The sequence below is a fragment of the Equus przewalskii genome, chromosome 3 (assembly GCF_037783145.1).
Source record: "Equus przewalskii isolate Varuska chromosome 3, EquPr2, whole genome shotgun sequence".
NCBI lineage: Eukaryota > Metazoa > Chordata > Mammalia > Perissodactyla > Equidae > Equus > Equus przewalskii.
Window position 1 is genome coordinate 13,494,743 of NC_091833.1, and position 15,173 is coordinate 13,509,915.

The 15,173-nt window shown below is 37.6% G+C and overlaps 1 long non-coding RNA gene across 1 annotated transcript in view; it reads left to right on the plus strand.

Moving 5' to 3' along the window:
* Positions 1 to 15,173, plus strand: part of LOC139082201 (uncharacterized) — an 88,806-nt gene that overhangs the window by 32,704 nt on the left and 40,929 nt on the right. Inside the window, exons 2-3 of the long non-coding RNA XR_011537954.1 lie at positions 578 to 645; positions 787 to 840. This is a non-coding gene — a long non-coding RNA (uncharacterized lncRNA). The remainder of the gene's footprint in view (positions 1 to 577; positions 646 to 786; positions 841 to 15,173) is intronic.

A 15,173-nucleotide genomic window follows, 5' to 3' on the forward strand; every position in this document is an offset into this window, starting at 1 on the left:
TTCATAAGAACAGATCTTAAAAAGTATCATTTGTTTAACTTTTCTTACCTCTTCTTTTCTCTGAGCTCCTTAATGTGGGAATTATCACTTTGCCTTTTTTTAATCTATCACTATAAAAACAGTATTATTGAAAGAACGCGTGTACATGCAATGGTGTGCACGTGCACACACACACACATAAAAAAAGAGTTCCTCCCTTAAATTCTGAATGCAGCTAGGGAATTCTAAAAAGACACATGGTAAAAATGATCATCACTGTCTTCTGCAGCGCTTTGACATGTATGTGGCACTAAGATAATCATAAATAATAATGCAACAATTATTGAATCATTATTGGTTTATTCATTTTATGTTTATTGATTGAACTTTGCACCATGTGCACGTTCAGTATTCAGTTAGAGACTTAGGTGCACAACAATTTATTCCCAGAAGTAAAACTGAAGCACCTAGAGAAGCTGGAATATTTACTGAATATTTTTAAAGTGCACGTGTGTAAGCACTAATGTTCCTGTGGTTCTCTTATTACATGATTAAACTTGTTTCTTTCCTTTTTTTTTCAATTTCCACATGAGCTAAGAAGTATTTCTGTGCTGAAAGTACAAGACAGAGCATAGCATACAGGGAGAATTCCAAGCACTGCAAAAGGTATTTTTACCTTTATTTATTATTAATAGTAACAATAAAAATAACTGCAGTTTATTGATCACTAAACCTATAAACACCATTGTGGTAAAAGGTTTATATTATAGCATATTCTTATTCTGTTTTTTTTTTTTATTTCTACAGATGTGGAAACTAATGTCCAGGGTAATACAAAACTTACTCAAGGTCACATAGCAAGTAAGTAGCAGAACTAAGATTTAAATGCTGACTCTGTTGACTTGCTCTGCATTTCCAAGCAAAGTTTCTAATTCCAGAATATCTTGCAAATATTTTCTTTTCTTCTGTCCTTAAGTTCTCCTCCCTTACTCTCTCCCTCCCTCCCTCACTCTCGCTCTCTCTGTCTCTTTCTTCTCTCCCTTCTCCCCTTCCTCATCTAAGACATTGTCCCATGCTGGTGAGATCAAAGAAAGAGTTTATATTGTGGAATTAATAAAGGCTCTGTCAGATAAACTGGGTTTTCTGTGGGCTGTCAAGAGGAAATAGTCTAAGTGGAGGAAAAATGAAGAGTGGAGCACAGAGATAAATGTGAATGTAGGGCGTATAGGAAGAGAGAACAATCCAATTTGACCTGGATGTAAAACTGATTAGGGTTTGTGGGGAAGATGGGGACATTTTAAAACCATCCCATCACTAACTTTGGCCTGGAGCCTTGATGTGCACAAAGGCTTTGGTTATATCCTTATTCCTGCTGCTCTTGGAAGTAAGAACAATGAAGTGGAGTGGAACGTTCGTTTGATAAATGACATCCTTGTGAGAAAAACAAACCAATAAAAAAGTTTGCTTTACAGGAGATTCTGCACACTTCCCTCCAAGTAAGTTCAAACATCATGAACCTCACCAGCCTATCATTTATAGTCAGGGTATGGCTCTCCAAGGAGGTGGGGTGTGAAAGGGGAAGTGTGTTGTAGTGGTGACACAAATATGTTTAAAAGAGTGGCAACAATTTTCATCAGCTGCTGTGTATGTGTGCAAGTTTTGGAGAATGGACACAATGACTAAAGAAAATGTCTAGAGATCTTCCAAGGGCTATATATATAAAACTTGCGTACTTCTTTTCAAGGAAAAAGAAAAAAAAAAATCACAATTCATATTGCTATTGATTGCCAATCAATTGATTATCAATCAATTCAATCAATGGGACATGTGAAGTCCCATATTTGATTTCTTTAAATATGAATTTGTTAATAGCCTGAGCCATATGGAGTCTGAAAATTATCAGAGTTACTTAAATATCTGCAGGTTTTTATCCCCTCTTCCTTTCTTTCTTCCTTCCATCCTTTCCTTTTGTTATTTAAAGGATATAATCTTGATAGTGTCTCTAGGAATGAGAGGAGGAAGATGAGATGGTAAACAACTCAAGGATAGGTATCAGCAATTTGAGTTTAAGGTTTCAAATATGCTGCTCCATTTTTGTGTGTGCCCTGGATAACATATTGAAATTCAACATGTCTCAGCTTCCTCTGTTAATGGAGGTAGATGAATTCCTGCCATCTTACTGTCACTGTACATTACCTCAGTCCTTATCAAAATTCTCCAAGGTAAGTGCCATTATTTCTTCCATCTTAGAGAAGAGGAAATTGAACCATAGTGAGCTCATGTTACCCCAAAGTGGCAAATTCAGGATGTTAAGCAAGGCCACTGTCTTAAATTGCCTATTCCAATCAGAAAGTCAGAATAATGTAATGATAAAAAGGAGTTGCCTTTGGTGTCACACAAACTTTGACATTACCAAGTCTCTAGTTTGCTGAGTCAATATTTTTAAATATATCACATTGATTGTTTCCTATGCATCAAATGCTCTATCTAAGGAAAATACTCTATGATTTGTGAGTGTAGGGCTGCAGAATTTGCCATCCCAAAATGTGTCCCTTTGGCTTGATTACTTTTAAGAACAAAGGCTCAGGAAGAAACTATGACTTTCCACTAACTGCCTAAAAAAATTTCAGATAGAAGGCCTGTTCCAGGAAGGAGCTATCACCATAGAGAACTATAGTATAGTATGAACTAGGCGAGGTAGACAGGGAGGAACCTAGCAAGGCCCATTTGATCAAAGGTCCTCTCCATGTCCCATTGTCTCTGCAAGGCATGGCAAACATTTGTTTACCAAACTTTTGCTTTTCCATCTCCATGTGAATTGCCCTCCTCCCCTTTGCAGTCTCAAAGCTGAAGATGGTATTTAAGGTTCTGGCTTCAGACATTTTGGTGACTTACTCAGTTTTCCTGGTTTTCTCCCATGTATATATGTTATTAAACTTTTTTGATTTTCTCCATGTTATTCAGTCTCATGCCAATTTAATTCTTAGACCAGCCAGAAGAACCTAGAAAGTTCCATGAAAATTTCTTCTTCCCCTATATCAGCCAATATGATAAATGGAAATGTAAAATGCCACTTGTCATATGAGTACTTTATAGTTTCCAACAGCTGATCTAAGTAGATGGAGGAAAAAAGTAAAACAAACACAATTTGGTGGACATTTCCATATTCTGTTGACCTTGCTTAGACTCAAATGATCACTTTCCATTCAACTAATTGTGCATTTGCAAAGCTGTCTGTCCTTGTAGACATGGTAGGCAGAAAGCTTCACTGTCAAAACAAAGCTACTAGCTGTCTTCTCTGTTATCAACGTTCTCAGCCCTAGCCACTTCAAAAGAAATCAGCACAGTGGCTAGGAAAATGCCCACTGGGAAGCCAGAGGCATAAACCACTTCTCCTTAAATGAGAAAATATGTGACAAATACACCAAGTAAAATTACAAATTAAAATGCCCTTGGCAAGTCTGGAAGTAAAGTAGCAAAGCAGTGTTTCTGACCCTGAGTGCATACTATTTATTTTGAATTAGAAGTATTAAATGTGAGTAAAGAAGATGATAATGAAAATTTATTGAGGACAGAGAATGCATGAGATGGTAAAATGAGCTAACTTTTATTGATTCTGACCAGGTCCTGTTTATTTATATATTTTCTGATGTTATCTTCGTAACATCGCTATGCAAAAAGTGACCATATCATAGCCATTTTACAGAGGGGAGGACTAAATGCCATAGCCAATGATAAGCTTGCTCAAGTCAAAGGACTACTCTTTGGAGAAACACAAGAATCAAACCCAGGTGGCCTCACACTTTAGCCTATGCAATTACGTACTACACCACACATTCTTTCATTTCATATTCATAATAATCTTATGAAATATGTATGATCAATATTATCTATAATGAAGCAAAATTTCAGAGGGGTTGGCTTCCCTGAGTAACACAGCTACTAGCACATCAGAGAAAGAAATGACCCATGAGGTCATTTTTTCCACTAATACTGATTATTCTGAATCACAATTCTTTGTGTTGTTGTTAGGAAATAATTATTCCTCTCTGAAATTAATGCTATGGAAACCTGTTCCTAGGGAGGGGTGGTAAGTAAGATGTTTAGGCTAGAAGGAAGTTTAATTCATCAGTTTCCAAATACCTTAACAATTTCAAAGCCTTCCCAAAAGAACTTTCTACTGCGTTTACATTCTCTTTCAAAGAAACCTCTTATGTGATTAGTGCTTTGTCCCCAAATGACAAGTTGCAAATGAGGCCTTTTCCTTGAAAATGTTTTCAACTTTGGGAAATAATTTATCCAAGCAGGGGACCCTTCTCACTGACCCCAACACCTGGGAACTAGGGAACTTTGATCACCAAGCAATATTTTCTTGCCTTTAAAAGAAATACCACAAAGAAAATTAGCATTGCAAGATTTGTACTGGAAGTACAAAGGAAGAATGTTATTATTCTAAAGCTTTAGTATCTGGCTAGAGGAAGTCATCAAAGGTGATTCAATTCCTCTGGCATTTACATCCCCAGGACTTATACACTGATCTTCAATTAAAAATTGTATCCCTGTCAATTATTGAATCTTAACCTTAATGAAAATGTTTGACAGTAAAGCAATGGGCATTGATGATGAATCTGAAGTGTTCTTGCCATATGGCTAATTGAATATCACATTTGAAATTAATTCATAACCTACAGAACCCTTTTTATGGTGATGGTTATAAGTATGCACATCACCTCTAAACACCGAGTGGGGAAATTTCACTTTCTAGAAGCAGAGCTTTGGATGTATCAGCTCTCTCAAAATCCATACAAAAACAAAAAGTCAGTCTGTATTATAAGGTATAGGGTTCTTCTTTGCTTTTTGGAATATTTACAATTCCAGTAGTATCTCTAAGCTATTGCTAAAGACTATGTCTGATGAAACAAGCACTGGTGTAGTTCTTGATGTTGGAGTGTGAGCAAGACAGACACCATCCCTGGCATCACGGAACCCTCAGACAATTTGTTCTAGCATTTCTTCCTCTTGCAGAAATCTATAAATGGATACTCATGTCAACCATTTTTACTCTAAAACTAAGCACAGGAGGTGATTCTTCCCCAAATCCACTTCCAGAGGAAGTTTGTATTACATCTATTTACTGATATATCCTTCTTACTTCAATAATAGTTTCTAATTATCCTTTTCTCTGGCTAATTTCCAATCAGTCCAATCTCTTGGAAAGAAACTTGATCCAGAGAACCTGAAGACTTTGTAAGTTCAAAAATCATCACTGTATACCTGAATGTGGCATGTCTACACACATGTCCTCAGGTACTATGACAAGCATGGTAAATGTGGTTGGGCATCTGCAGACTGTTATGGAAAACATTATTCATGACATTTGTACAAGGAGGATACAAGGAGGATCACTGTGGTAGGTAGTAGTAGGGACCACTGCAATGCTGTCTTGCCATGGTAGAGAGCGAGTAGGCTCATCTGTGAATACACCATGGACAAGTGAGAGTTTATAGGCAAGGAGCAAGAGTGGGAGTCAGCAGATGGAAAATTCCTAACAGAAACATCATGGGTAACGGGGGATTCCGGCTAAGCTAACCTAACAAGATTCTTGCTGAAGGCAGGCCAGGGAGACCAGACCTCCCCCGGGGGATTGTGGAGGATAAGGAATCCAAGCAGTTATGAAAGATGATCCGATATCGAAGATGGGAGATTCTGGCTAAACTGACTTAGCATGACTTGTGCTAAAAGTGGGTGATGCAGAGATGAACACGGAAGTCCAAAAGTCCAGGCCTAGTTGAAAAAGAGCTTGGAGGAGCCTGAGTAGAGTTTGGTTATGGAGAAAAGCTTTGTCAAGACATAAACCAGTCCTTTCCAATATTTTCACAGATATAAAATGTGGAATGCTCGTGATTTTCTAAGAAATGATCTTGAATTCTTAATGATTATACTACGAGGACGGCTCTGTTATTGGGGTCCTTTTATACCATTTAAATTTCTTAAAGTTTCTGTTGGTCTTGGGTAATTTTTGTATTTCATTTGTGTACTGTCATTTATATTTTAAAAATGTACATTCTCCAATTCATACACAGGGCTAAAAACATTTAAACACCAGCAGAAATTGGAGAGTTACCCTAATTTCTCTTAATCTTGAAAGAAGATAGAGGGGCCTGGCCCTGTGGCCAAGTGGTTAAGTTTGTGCACTCCGCTTCAGCAGCCCAAGGTTTGCTGGTTCAGATCACGAGCATGGACCTAGACACAGCTCATCAAGCCATGGTGTAGTGGCATCCCACACAGAGGAACTAGAATGACCTGCAACTAGGATATAAAACTGTGTACTGGGGCTTTGGGGAGTAAAAACAAAGAGGAAGATTGGCAACAGATGTTACCCCAGGGCCAATCTCCTCACCAAAAAGAAAAAGAAGAAGAAGAAGATGGAGCCCCTGGTCCTCCCAATGCAATTCATCCCTTCCTATCCTCCTCCTCGGAACTGATGTGGCAGATGCACTCTTTCAAGTTACGAAATTCATCAGGCATGGCTGTTCAAGTGATTTATTTAATTCATGACTTTAAGAAATGAACTAAATTTTTGTATAGATCTGCTGACGAGAGTCTGCACTCTAGACCTAGATGTGGGCCTGCCCTGAGAGTTTCCTGAGACCGCAGATGGGAGGGCCTAGCTCAATACCAGCCTAAGATCATTCCAGCTGAAAGCAGGGCTTTGATAAGAAAAATGGCCCCAAAGATATCTAACTATTCAAAGTATCTCTGCTTCAGTGATGTACAGGCTTTCGTTTACAGAAAAAAAAAAGACTAGTATCTTGTGCTAACGTCCTTGAATTTCCTTGAATTTTAAACTGTGAAATAGCCACTTACATAGGTCTTTAATCTGTATTATTTATTTGTATACCCTCCAAATTATTGACAATGGTAGCTGAACATTACCCCTATCTCTTGTAAGTAGGAGAAGAGAATGAGAAGACAGGGTAAAAAAGTAAGAATAAATAAATAAAAGTTAACAAGAGAAATTCCTCAGAATTAAAAGGGAAACGGGGATTATTAAAATCCAAAAACTTATACCTCCCTTAAAATATAAGACTCTTCATCTAGGTATGATTTCCAGAAGGGAGTAGAACCAGTGGACAAAAACAAGTATAGGTACTCCACATTTCTCTACGTGTGTGTATATATTGTAAAATGTAAAGTGTGTATACGGAGAGCACACAACACATATATACATATCATTGGGACTTTCAGCTTGGATGATAAAGCTTTCTGGGAGGTTGAATTTCAATTTGTCATAATTTCATAAATAAGCCTGTTGAAAATACGGAAGAATGGACATGAACTACTTTATTACTAATTTGACATTTTATAAACTCATGCTGAGTACAGAGAGCTAAAGGACAGAATCTACTTTTACTGGGAACCAAAAGAGATTACAGAATTGAAATCTATACTTGAGTCAAAATTGTGTTCAAAAGTTCTTGCCCAGCATCCGCGCAAGCTTTAACATCACATAAATGCTGACTGCATCGCCAAGTGCTGTCGGTTTTACCTTAAAAATAGATTTGAATTCATTTAGCACAGGGCACAGAGAAAAGGAGAATGAGTCAGGAAGATCCAAAGAGAAGATGCTTAGACACAAGAGACAGAAGACATGGAGGAGGTAAAATGTAACTTTGACGGAGAAAATCATAAGATAAGATTGGATTTTTCGGTATAATTTTTCTGAAAATGCAATTTGTAACAAGTTATATTGTCTGTAAAAGAATCCCTACTGCACTTCTAATGTGCTTTTTTAGTATCTGAAACACAAAAGCACATCAGAATACATCATGTGCAAACCATGGCATTAAACAGATTAGAAAAACTAAATGTCATACAGTTACATGGTCGGTTCTTGTGCAGTTAATTTTGTAGAAAGGCAGAGAATCGCTGCTGGAAACACTTTCTCTACTTATGCACCCTGCAGCTAAAATACCCTGTATACCTTTTTTTGAAGGAACAATAACTTTGCTGAAGTGATAAATTTAAAGCTTGTGTGGTTTTAGGATGGCACCTCAGCTAAATTATTCCTGAATTGGGTTGTGTATTGAGAGTCACAGATGTTAGAATAGATGAGCAATGTCCCCATCTTCCTCTGTCTCCCAGAGTCCTCTGGCCCTAACACCTTCTTTGTTAGGCTCACTGGGAGTTATCTATTGCAATGAAATTAATACCTTGAAATTAACTACCTTCTTGGCATTGACCTCCCACTCTGCTTAGTATATCCTTTTAATGTTCTTGGTTTTTACATGGCGTTATGTTTAATGCACCACAAAAAAGGGGGCATTTTTCTACCTTCATTTAAAAAATAATGCATTGAGACTTGACATCATCTGGCCACAGGTCAGGAAAGTGAAATTGAGCATCATGTATTCTCCAGCGGTCTTAACGCAAAATCTATCACTGCTGTTAATTAGAGCTTTTCACGTGGGTTCTGACTGAAATCACCTGGGTTGCTTGCTCCACATCTCACCTGACTCTAATTAGTCCCCTTGGAACATTAACACAGCTCCCTCCTCCCATTGCCATCCCTACCTCATGACTCATCTCATTAGAAAAACTGATAAGTGGGCTACTAATATCTGCTAGGTAAGATGTACAATTGTGAGCTCACCACTAAGCAGTTTGCTAATGATAAAGGATGGCCCTCCTCATGGCAAGCATTACAGAGTATCATTGCCTAATGCCCTTTAACGTGGGTAATTAAGCACGTCAACAGTGGAGATAATTTTTTCACAGTGGGGGTTAGGAGAAACTGGAACAAAAAATATACCTTGCCCTGGCCTGGCTGACATCTCTATAAAGCATTTAAGCAGACTTAATGAAGGTGCCTTACGTATTGGTGACCAAACAGTAAGTACCTTCCTGGCCTCCTCAATTCAGGACAAAACGAACTTACTGAAATTTTTAAATTTGAGCAATGATATATGGGGAGCAGAATAATGACCTTTGTGGGGGATTAGAATTGGCCACCCCAAAATATGTCTCTTTGGCATGAGGATTCTTTTGGGCTGGTTACTTTTAAAAACTGCATACATGAGAAAAACTCTGAAAAGTAAAAGTGACCTTTTGTAAGAGACATTTACATTTGTAAGGGAAATCTCCATCTGAAAATGTGTGTCCCTCTCTGTACCAGGAAGAAGGTGGGGGGGTGACCTTATCTCTAGAAACTCTTATCAAAGTGGAAGGCAAGGACTTAAATCTGTAACAATAACCTTACTCTTGCTTACTGTACTTTTCTGGTCATCTGCCATATCTGACTTCCCCCACCCCCAACATACTCCTTTGTCTGTAGCTGAAGATGGTATTTAAGAAGAGAATCTCTGCCATTTTGGTGATTTGTTCAGTTTTCCTGAGTCTCTCCCATGTATACATGTTATAAAACTTTGTTTGATTTTCTCCTGTTATTCTGTCTCATGTCAATTTAATTCATAGCCCAGCCAGAAGGACCTAGAGTGGGTAGAGGAAATGTCTTCCTCCTCAAAACTTCTCCCAAAGATGTCCACACTCTGATCTCGGGAACATATGAATATATAGCCTTACATGTCCAAAGGGACTTTGCAGACGCCATTAAGGTTTAGGACCTTAAGATGGGGAGATTATCTTGGATGGTCCGGGTGAGCCAAAGGTAATCACAAGAATCCTTAAAGGCTGTGGTCAGAGGGAGATGTGATAACAGAAGAATGGTCAAAGAGGTGCAAAGTTGCTGGCTTTGAAGATGGAGAAAAGGAGTCATGAGACAGAAATGGGGTGGTGTCTAGGAGATGGACAAGGCAAGGAAACAGATTCTCTCCTAGAGCCTCCAGGAGGAATGTAGTCTGGCTAATACCTTGATTTTAACTCAGTGAGACGCATGTTGGCATTCTGATATTCAGAACTATAAAATTGAAAATGTGTTTTGTTTTAAGCCACGAAGTTTTTAATAATTTGCTATAGCAGGCATAGAAAACTAACACAGACAGGGATTTAGGAGAAAAGCTCCTCAGCAGAAGGACCATGAAGGCCCTGTTCAAGGTTGCATGCATGGCACCTATCAGCATTTGCTGCATAATAAAAGCTCAACAATTATTTTTGAATAATAAATATTTATTGACAACCCACTGTCAGTGACTTCATGTAGCTACTATGATAAGAACATTGCTTCTCATGGGGAAAAATGAAGCTCATTCAGGTAAATAACTAGTTTAGGCACATAACTATGAAAGAAATTGAAAATTCAAATCAGAGCTTGTTTGACATGCTAAGGTCTTTGGCAACAAAATGCCCCTAATTTCTGTAACTGTCACTTAGCCTCCTAAACAGATTTTTTGAACATTTTTGTACTAGTTACTTGTGCATCCTCCAAATTCTTGAAAGGGGAAGCTGAATTTTCCCTCTCTCTTAGAAGAGATTGGAAATGATATAAAAAAGACATTCAGAGTTCTTCGAAGGGTACCCTAGATAAAAAGATGATGTTTGTTAAAATAATGAGAGCTAACATCGACATGCCACTTTCTACATGCCAGCCAAGGCTCAAACAGCTTTGTCTATTTTAACATATTTATTCTTCAAAATAACTCTAAAAAGTAGGTATTCTGGGTCACCTCACCTTGGATAAGGAGTGGGAGGTCGGAAAACAGTGAAGTAGCTTGCCTGAGATCGTGATTGATGGACATCACGAGTCGGGTATCAATCTATGAAGACTGACAGAGTAGGTCACACATTTCACTACCTAAACAGCCTTCCTACAAGGGATTCTGACATGTGTCCTCTTGCCAGGATCCTTAGCCTTATTTGCAAAAGATCCCTTTACAAATCTATTGAAAACTGGGTCACCTTTCTGGCAGAAGCATATTATAGACTTGTAAATTTTTATAGAGTATATAAAGACGTAAGAATAGGGACAACAACACTGGAAACATACATGGTAGAAAAAACTTGGGGATCTTAGATGCAGGATCACAATCAAATTACTTTTCTAATAGAGCCTTGGTTTGACAGAGACTGGTGACTTGTAGTCAAATGTCTTATTTTCTTTTCTTCTCTCATTCACTTCCTGACCTTTGCCACAAAGTTACACTAATGATTTTCTTGTCCATTTAAATCTAACGTGTTGAAAAGATTCTGTATATCTAAAACTGTTATTGGCAAAGCAACAGCAACAAAAGGGCACAAAATATACACTAATCTGGGAGACCATTTTAGGTTCAATTCAGTAGCATATACCGGAAAGGGCTGACTTTGCTACCGCCATGTTAAGAAATTTTGAAATATTATGCGTTTCTGAGAACCAAGGATCCATCAGACAGGGTCTGCAGATGTTTGGATAGAATGCGACCTTGCTAGAAAGGCATAGGTTTAAACAGCATTTGACCTACACTATGATAATATATTGGAATACTAATGTCATTGTGTGGTTGCTGGTACGGGTCTCACCATTTTTCTACATTATTTCATCCAACAACCACCTATAAGAAGGCTTCTTTCCTTCTATACGAAGATGAGTGCTCTGTTTCCAGATGGATTCTAGGTTATGAAAAATGAAAATCCAGATTTGCATGGGAAGTGATTTCAAATATAATATTGTACATGAAATAATGAACTAATCCTCTCTCTCTTCCTCTCTCTCTCTTTCCCCAACCCCTCATTTGACTTGCATAATAACATAGTATATAAATGTAACTCTTTAACTCTGGTTTCTACTACTTTTTGATGAAAGAGATACCTGGGTAGAGAGTGCTACTTCTGTAAAGAAAGATGTCCACTTACTCACGATGGTCATCTGCTTCTTCATAACTGTGAAGCAAAGAAAACATTAATTGTGTATCTTTACTAAGGAGTTGAGGAAAGAGATAACCATAGATATGTACTGGCAGACAGAGGCATTTATGAATCCATAAAGAAAGAATACACATGTTTTAAGAATGCAAAACAAATAATAGAATTTTAACCTTCCTAAAGGGAGGTTGTTGTCTATCCCAATTTGAACATACTGGGTTCACACTGACGGCTCAGCCGTTGGTATTTGTCAATAGTCACTATGGGCTGAACACTGGAGTGAAATAGAAAACACGTTTTTTGTCAGGATCTTTATTATTGAAGAATCTGCATTAGCACAAAGTCTAGAGTACTGCGAACATTTCACTCGTTAATGAAAAGAAATAGAAAGTAACCCTTCACAGGCCTTCACAGTAGGGACCACATTTATCCAAGAAACTGTATTTCATAAATCCACAATTTGAGAATTCAGTTTTGGAAACAATTATATTAGAAATTCCAAAACACAATGAAAAAGGTTAGTTGTATTTATCTGCAAGGAAAACTATGAGAAGTTTCTGGAGGCTGTGGAGAACCCGCCATTTCTCAGTGCCCCTTTTGTTTGCTTATGGATAGGCATAATTTATACCTCCTAAGGGAGATCTGTTTTTTACTGTGCTCTTAGCATTTGGAGAGAAAAACTATACAAAAGCAGATTTTTTCTCACACAGGGAATTCACAAATACCCCTGACTTTGGCTTAAAATATTTTTCTTGGCAACATCCATAGACATTTTCTGGGGGTCAAGGGTGGAGGTAGGTTTGGGATGAATAACTCTGTGCAGAGCTTTATTAATAGATGCAGAAGTGATAAAGAGATTAATGTTGATTGAAGAGAACTGATTACTGGTATTCATGACTGTGAGCACTGAGCAATAAACTATTATGCTCCTAACCCAATGAATGAAATACAAAGTATACATGTATCTTCTCCAAGGCAAAGATGAGAAAGAAATCTGCGGCCAGTTTCATCCCCTCTTCTTTTTTATGTTCTTTAACAAATTAGCTTTTGCCAGTTCATTGTTTGTTTTATTATGTTTTCTCCTCTTATCATGGTATAGTGAGTTTGGGGAGGTGGGGGGTTCTTGCTGAGCCTTTTAGTGGATGATGTGCTTAGAAATCTGTTTATGGAACCGTCTGACAGGGCCATAGGGAATTCTGAATGAAATGTACCAGGAGGAAGTAAAAGTTTATCTAAGCTGATCCTGGGAGATTACAAGAAATTCAGAAACACAAAGTTCCTTCTGGCTCAAAGGAAAGTGATCATCCTTGTGCAAAAAAGGATTTGATTTTATATTGCATGTGCACATACAGGAGAAGCATGGCAGCTGATGGCAAATACCTTAAGGAGCGTCAGCTGAGTTGATTCAAATTGAGGAGGAGGGTGTCTTGGAGCAGGAGAGCATGAAACTCTCCTAAAATCTGGAAAGGGTTGATATTATCTTTCCTGACCATTCAAATGCAGCTTCCCATCATGTCTGGGACAAAACAAATGTCTTATTTTCAGCAGGCTGACCAAGATCCACCCCCCCAGTGACTGACTCACTTTGCAGTTTCATGTTCTCGTGCCTGGGCCTTAAGATTTCTAAGTCTATAGCTGACAATCTTTCTTCTTCTTTTTTTCGTTCTGTCTTATCTTGACACTTCTCATTTCAGCCAAACAAGACTTACTCCATTGTCTCTCCCATTGAGATCAGCTTCCCATTGAATTTTCAGCCATGCAGTCTCCATTGTTGCCTGGGTACCACTTCCATCACACTGGAAAACCTCATCATAGGCACAGACCACTCAGTAAAAAAGAGCAATTGGAACATTTCCTCCACAATGGATAATAGTTATTCACGTTGGAACTAGGTTAAACAGATGAAAAATATAGGTGGAAGTAGAGGGAATCTCAACTCTATAACGTAAGTGAGATTATTTTTCATGGCAGCCAAGAGCATTGCCTAGAGTCAGATTGTGGGGATTTGATTCACTTACTATCCATGTGGCTTTTAGATAAGCACTAATTTTTGTGAGCCTCTTTTTTTTTTCACCTGTCTAATGAAGCCAATAATAGTATGTAATTTGTAGCCCTATTACAAGAATTAAATCAGATATTTCATATCACTGTTTTAGCCCTATGCCACAATAAATTCTATTTATAGTTTTGGTTGTCTATTGCTCATAATAAACAATCCTAATACTTAGTGGCTTAATAAAACAATTTATTGTTATTTCTAACAGTTCTGAGCATCCTTGCTTTCAGCTGGGAACACCTATTTGGGTTTCTCTTGCAATTGAAGCTGGATGGCATCTCTGGATGGAAATCTAAAGGCTTGATTCAGCTGCACACCCAGAGGCATCTTCCGTTGCATGCTGGGTAGTCTATGGCAGCACTTAGCTAGGACGTCAGCTCATGCTGTCAACCAGACTGTCCGTGCCTGGCCTCCCTATGTGGCTTAGACTTCTTACAGCATGGCAGCTGGGTTCCAGGAGGGAATATCCCAAGGTTGACACAGACAGAAAGCACAATATTTTAAAGATGTAGCCTTGGAATTCCCAAAATATCATGTTTGCTGAATTTTATTGGGTAAGCAAGTTATTCAAGCCAGTCCATATTCAAACAGAAGAGAATTAGACTCTATATCTTGAAATGAGAAGCAAACATACACAAAGGGAAGGAAAGTATTGATAGCTACCATCTTTTGAGAATATCTATAACAATAATATACTAATTGCAACAAAACTTGTTGCTGTTAATAAGAATACAACTAATAATTGTTAATCTCTGAACCTCAGTTTCTTCATTAGTAAAACAAGATTTTAATGAGATCCTGTACATAAAGTGCTTGAGACATTCTCTAGAATATAATGCAAAAGTGCTCTGGAGATGGAATTCGTTATTTTAAGGAATATTTTTACTTGGATAGCTTTTTAGCCTTGCTAGTAACCTCCAATCACATATAAATAAGAAATGATGATTTTGTGAATAAACAGATTTCCTTTTTCCTTTTAATTTGACTTCTTATTTCCTGACTGCATAATTATTCCTGGACTTAGAAAATCAATTGATCTAATATATCAGTCTCAACTTGTTGAATGTGACAAACCACATGATAAATTCTAAGTATTGTAATAAACCAACTTCTATATTAATTCAGAAAACACTTGCTAAAAATACTGAAAAGTATTTAAAAATCCCATTTTTGCATACATGGCAATGGTGTACCATGTTCCAGTATAGAATAATAAAATAAATACAAAATGAGGAACAGATGTATAGACAACTGTGATATTTTGCAGTAATTTGGCTAGTTATTACATCAGGCACTTTCAAGAATCAATATTGTTTTCTTTACATTTCAAAATGTTTAAAAA